Raw genomic sequence first — 7,341 nt, forward strand, 5'->3', positions numbered from 1 at the left:
TATATATATATATATATATATATATATATATATATATATATAAAATAAAAATAGGAAAGGTAACATCAAAATTTGTTGGCTGCAAACAAAGCAGAAAGGAAAAAGAAATAGTGTTCAGAGAAAAATTTATAGAATTAAATGCTTATATAGAAAAGAAAAATCTAAAATACATATTCTAAACTTGAAGCACAGGAAGCAATTTAAAATCTAGTAAGTTAAGACTAGAGCAAGTCAAAAAAACAAAATTTTACAAATGATGCATAAATCAGTGAGCCTGAAAGCAAAGGTACTAAAAAAAAATTATGTTGAAAGGCCAATAAATTAAAGTTATATTCAGATTAAAAATAAATATATAAAAAACAAAAAGGACCTAATTAGAAATAAAAGATGTAATGTTACTATTTACATGAATAATAAATGGATAATACGGAAAAATTATGAATAGTTACATGTCCCAAACTTTAATAATTTGATATAATAGACCAATTCCTTAAAAAACATGGAGTAAAGAAAAGAAACAGGAATAGATAACCTGTAAGTGATCTGTATAGGCTTATGCTTATACTAAAAATAAATAATGGATAAGCCCCATTAAAGAGTCAATAGAAGTAACAAAATTTAACTGGTAAATTCTATTAACCATTTAAGAACAAAAATATACAAATTTTCCCATCACCTTCAGAATATAGTAGCAGGGAAACTTCAATTCCAGGATTACTTTAGTATTAAAGACCAACTTAAAACACTATAAGACACTATAAGAACATACTAATATATTAAGAGAATTATATACCCCAACTCAGTGTAATTATTCCAGGTATATGAATCTGGATCAACATCCAAATTTCTAGGATATATATTAAGAGGGAAAAATTAAAAATGTCTTTGTTTACAGATGTCATAGTCATCTAAATAGAAAATCACAAGGAATAAGTGAAAATAAAATTCCTGAAACCAGTAAGCAACTATGGCATGGTCATGAGATAAGTTTTTATATAAAAGTCAATTATATTTCTCTATACCAACAAAGAATAATTGGCATGTGAAATTTAAATAAAGCATCATTTACAATAGTTCTTTCCAAAATAAACTATTCCATATCTTGATTTGAAGAACTCATATTTTCTAACTTTAGGACGACAATATTCAAAATAGCATGGTTTTTCCAGAAAGTAGAGACATAGTTCATCAGAGAATAAGTAATCCCTTTTCAGAATTAGACTCGGGAAGATAATTCAGGAAGATAATAGTTAGCTGCTCTTTGACAAAAAAAAAAGAAAAAAAAATCAAAGGCAATTTCATGGTTCTTTTAACAAATTGGTCTGTTATAATCAAATGCCATTATATAAAGACAAATTTATCTGGAGGCAAACATTATACTTTTCACAAAACTCTCAAAACTGATTATAAACCTGAAACTAAAATATGAACTTCCAAACTTCTAGAACAAAAATTAAAAATATGTATGAATTTAGGTTATGTGATGTTGTGTCAGAGATAAAAACAAAAGCACAATCCATTACAAACTAAATTTTATAAAATTAAAATAATAAACTAGATTTTATAAAATTAAAAATTCCTTCTCTGTAAAAACTACCCTTAAGAGAATGAGAGGAAAAAGCACACACTGGCAGAAAATATTTGCAAAATACATATCTGATAAATAAGTTGTATCAAAATACAGGCAGTCCCTGACTTATAATGATGATTTGACTTATCACTGTTGGACTTTGCAATGGGTTTATGGGAATGTAACCTCATTGTAAGTGAAAGAGAATCTGGACTTCTGATAGTTCCACTTATAATTTTTATATTTTATTAACTTATTAAACCACTAAATGCATTTATTCTTATAATACTTTTGACTTATAGTAAGTTTATTGAGATGTAACTCAGGTGTATTTGAAGGAAGATACAAAGAAGTTTTAGAACTTAACAAAATTAAGAATTTGAATAAATACTGCTGTGTATGTCAATAGATACCTACCCAAAAGAAGTAACAATGGTAAATAAATATGCAAAAATAGGCTTAATATTACCTGTCATTAGGGAATTCAGTGTTCAAAATATAATGACAAACCATGAAACACATATAAAAATAGCAAAAAATCCAAAACCCCAATAATATCAAATGGTGGTGAAGATGGAAAGATCAGCAGCTCTGAAACCTTGCTAGTAATAATGTAAAATGATACAGCCATTAGCTAGAAGGCAATTTGGCAGTTTCTTCAGAGCAAAATATTTTTAAGATTATGCAATTGAATCTCTAGGTATTTTAAATTACCTATGTGATTTTAAAAGAAATGCCCACAGTACAGAAAAAGTCCCTGGATGACTTCTGTAACTCAATTCTTTCTCCCTCTTTCTTTAGGTTTTCAAAATGAGTATAGAATGTGCTGAGAATGAAATATTTTGAAAAAGGCATGTTTTGTTCCTGTCCCTCCCAGTAGATAAAGTTTTACAGTATTTTATTTTTGTGTGTGCAGTTGTGTCCTTTTATCCTTAGGGTTCAAACCCTGATGCAGATAGATGTTTGGGTCCTTCAGCTGTGGTGTGATATGAAGCATGCACAGATGAGATTTCAGCCACCCTGGCTACCTTTTCTGAGTCTTGGGAGTCTGGATCACTAGGAATCCTAGGTTTCAATTGGCTTTGAGTAATAATGATGTTTTGCCCAACTTGCTGTGTTAGAGTTCTGTCTTACTGGACTTGGGCAAGTAGTAAAATTTGTAGCCCATGTTAGAATGGGATAAAGTAGTGACTAGGAGCCTATTTTCATGTGTAGATTGTTGGACGCACAATGGACCTATTTTGCATATGAAAATCTATACATGAATGTTATATAAGCTTCATTCATCTTCATCAAAAAGTGATTGCTATTCCTAATACTCAGTATTTGTATGAAATTTGAGTACAAGTTTCCAAGAAGGGAAGCAGACAACTAAAGATGCCAGCAAAAAGAAACACAAATAAACGTTGCCACTGATTAAATTGTTGATGGAATCAATTTCACTCCTCTTCAGTCATTTGACTGTGAGCTTAAAAAATAGCTGATATTGTTGAACAGAGTAATTGCTTCTCTTGAATTAAAAGCTTCTTAATTCTCCTAATCTATATCTAACTTCTTAAATCACTATTCAATAATGTGTATTGCTTGGTTTACACAGCTTCTAAATGCATAATACAATTAGTTCAAACAAGCCTCCAAAACAGTGAGATTTTTTGTTATTGTTGTTGCTAATATGAGATTAAAGGCTGGAAATTATTGCTGCTGTGAGAATCGTTGAGTACTATTTATTTTATTAAATCTTAACATAGATTTGAAGGCATAGAGGAAAAATCCTTCCATTTCCTTTTACACATTGCCATTTTTTCATTTAGGTTATTCACTAAATGTGACTTGATATTTGCTATCTATTAAACAATATGAATCATATTTCATGATGATATTTGTCATAGAATTTTCTACTATCAAAATTACATGTATATGAAAGCAGTATTAGATTATCACTTTTAATCATTGACTATGGTTATCTTCAAAATACTAGTTAACTTTTATTAAAGATGAAGATATGATTATGAATACTATTTTATGATTTAACATCCTAAAATAACTATTCAACAAAATATATTGAGCTAATATTATGTGTTAACTCTTGTGATGACTACTGAAATAAAGATTTTATGCAAAAAATGGAAATTGTCCAAATGTTATATTTCTGCATACCTACATATTCCTAATGTAATGAGAGAAAATAGTGAATGAATTGGATTAAAATCAAAGAGTCAGTGAAATATATCAAATATACAAAATGTATATAACATAAAATATATAAAACACAAAATATATAGTTTATGAAATCACAATGGGACAATGTGGTTTAGCCTTTTGTAATCACTGCACAGTGTCATAGTTTTTATTTCTAACCTCCTTCACACTTTAACCACTACATTTAAATGAGATGTTTATCATTTTCATTCTTGGCTTTATAGATTTAGTGCATATGTATATGTGTACGTATACATACACATTTAATGGTCTAGTTTACACTTTCTATGAAGGCACCATGCTTTGTATATATTTACAAAGTTTAAAATGGGAATTCCTGCTGGGCCCAGTGGCACATGCCTGTAATTCCAGTGGCTTGGAAGTTTGAGACAAGAGGATCACAAGTTCAAAACCAGCCTCAGCAACAGCAAGGTGCTAAGCAATTAAGTGAGACCCTGTCTAAATAAAATACAAAATAGGACTGGATATGGGGCTCAGTGGCCAAGTGTCCCTGGGTTCAATCCTGGTATCAATAAATAAATAAATAAAAATAAATTGGAGTCTCCTGCTTATAGGCTGGCTTTGAACTCACAATCCTCCTGCCATAGCCTCCTGAGCTGCTTCGATTACAGGTGTGCCCCATTGCTCCCAGCGATATGTTGTATCTCTGTTCTCATTTATTGCTAACAATTTCTTCTATGATTCATTCTTCATTTAAATAAGAATTGTTCAATCTCCATGTTGCTTATGTGGTTTCTTTCTTTTTTTTTAAAGAGAGAGAGAGAGAGAGAGAGAGAGACAGAGAGAGAGAGAGAGAGAGAGAGAGAGAGAGAATTTTTATATATATATTTTTTTTAGTTTTCGGTGGACACATCTTTATTTGTATGTGGTGCTGAGGATCGAACCCAGCGCCGTGCGCATGCCGGGCAAGCGCTACTGCTTGAGCCACATCCCCAGCCCTGCTTATGTGGTTTCTATATTTTTTCTTGCTGTTTATTTCTATCTTCATTTCATTATGATTTGATAGGATGCACTGGATTATACCAATTTTTGTATATGTTAAGAGTTACATTGTAACCTACAACATGGACTCTTTTGGAAAACATTCCATGAAATGCCAAGAATCAAATCCATTGATTTGTGGTATTATTTAGATAAGAAATATACTTATTGATTTTGTTTGGATGATATGTCTAATGATGAGAAGAGTATGCTGAAATCACCCATTATTTTTGCACTGGTGTCTATCTGGGATTTAATTCTAAGAAGTGTTTTTTTTTTTTTTTAATAATTAGGTGCCCTGACATTTGGCATAAATATTTACTATCATTGTATCTTTCATTGAATTGTTTTCTTTACTAATGTCTAGTGACCTTCTTTGTCTCTTCTGATTAAATTTTGATTAAAATCTGTTATGTCAGATATAATAATAGCTATCCTGCTTGTTTTTAGATTCAATTTGCATGAAATACTTTTTGTTTTTTTCTATTATTTCACTTTCAGCCTCTGGTGTCTTTGCCTATGAGATAAATCTCTTGCAAAAAAAACGCATAGTTGGATCTTATTTTTAAATTAATTCTGCTAATCAATATTTTTTAATTGAGGAGTTGAGAAACCATTTACATTCAATGTTATTTTGGATAGGTGTTTGTTATTTCATGCCATTTCATATAGTTTGTTATATTTAATTCTGTCTTGATTTTCATTTAATTGGTTGCACTTCTAGTGATCTTCATCTATTTGAGAATTTTCGGGTTTGTTTTTGAGTTACTCTGCATGTAGTATATCCTTAAGCATTCTTTTTAGTTCTGGCTTAGAGATCATGAATTCTTTCTGTATGTCACTGTTGAAGAAAGTTATTGTTTCTACATCAATTTTGAAAGATAGCTTTGCTGGGTACAGCATGCTTGAAAAGCAATTGTCTTCTTTTAGACCTTGCAATATCTTATTCCCAGCTTTCTTTTATTTTAGGGTTTGAATTGAGAAGTCAGAAATGAGACTTGTTGGGTTGTCTCTGTATTAGTCAGGGGTCTATAGAGCAACAGAATCAACAGAAAGTATAATTATTAAAAAGGGGATTTATGAGGTTGGCTTATGTGACCAGAAGCTGGATAGTCCACAGTGGTCATCTGTAGGCTGGAGAGCTGGAAGAACCAGTAGCTGCAGTCCAAGAGGCTAAAGCCCCAGAATAAGAGGGATAAACAGTGCCTAGTGTGAGACCCTAGTGTGAGATGGAAGGCTTCTGGAGAATCACTGGCAGAGTCCACTTTGGAAGAGTAAAGAAGCAAGAGTCCGATATCCTCAAAGGATTGCAGCAGTAATCAAAAATCTGTTAAAAAAATTGAGTTTACATTTGCTGCTACTTCCTTGTTCTTCCAACTTTTTTACCAACCAAGTCATCGTCCTATTGGATGGTGCTGCACACACTTAGGGAGGCTCTCCATTTCAGGTGGCTATCACACATGCCAATCATTCCTAGACACACCCTCATTGATACATCTATATGCCTGGGCATCTCTAATCCAATCATGTTGACAATTCAAATTAACAATTACAGCCTCTAAATGCAACCTGATGTTTTTCTGTCACAGCTTTTAATATTCTTTCCTTATTCTTAATATTAAGTATTTTCATTATGAAGTGTCCCTGAGAGATGTTCTGTTTGAGGTTCCATATGCATTCCTATGTGGATGTCTATCTCATTTCTAATATGGGAATTTTTTTCTGTTACTATCTCATCAAAGATGTTCTTACGTCTTTAGACTTTATCTCCATGTTATCTTTTATACCAATGATGTCCAGGTTTGTCTCATTGATGTCCCAGATTTCTTATATAGTCTGGTGTCTTTTTCCTTCTTTATTGCATTGAGTATTCAAGTTCATATATCCTGTCTTCATGGCCTGAATTTCTATTTTTTCCCCCACAATCTAATAGTTGAGTGATGCTTACAAGAGTTTTTTTTAAATTTGATTCATTGTGTCTTTCACGTCCAGGAATACTTGTTGGTTTCTTTTTATTACCTCTATTTTTTTTTTTATAATAAAGGTCTTTCATTTCTGTATTTTCTAATTCATTCTTTAGCTCTTCTTTTAGTTCATTGAATATTTTGCCCATCACATTTTATAGTCTTACTCTAAAATTTCATCTACTTCTGTATCTGTTGAATTCTTTGTTGGGGTATTGTAAGTTTTGGGAGGTGAACCATTTCCCCGTTTCCTCATTTTTTTCAGAGGTCTGTAACTTGTGCATCAATTATGATATATTCCTTTTCTTATTTTATATTTGTGGGGGTTTTTTTGTGTGTAGTTATCTTTTTTGCTCTGAGACTTCTTTCTGTTTTTGCTGGCAGAATCTGAGGTACCCCTCTAGTTGTTCCTCCATAAGAACTTGTTGTCTTGTTGTTGGTTTGGGGATTCTTTTTTTTTTAATTTTTTATTGTGGGTTGTTCAAAACATTACAAATTTCTTGACATATCATATTCCACACTTTGATTCAAGTGGGTTATGAACTCCCACCTTCACCCCATACACAGATTGCAGAATCACATCAGTTACACATCCATTGATTTACA

The sequence above is a fragment of the Marmota marmota genome, unplaced genomic scaffold, assembly GCF_001458135.2.
Source record: "Marmota marmota marmota unplaced genomic scaffold, marMar, whole genome shotgun sequence".
In the NCBI taxonomy this organism is placed as follows: Eukaryota; Metazoa; Chordata; class Mammalia; order Rodentia; family Sciuridae; genus Marmota; species Marmota marmota.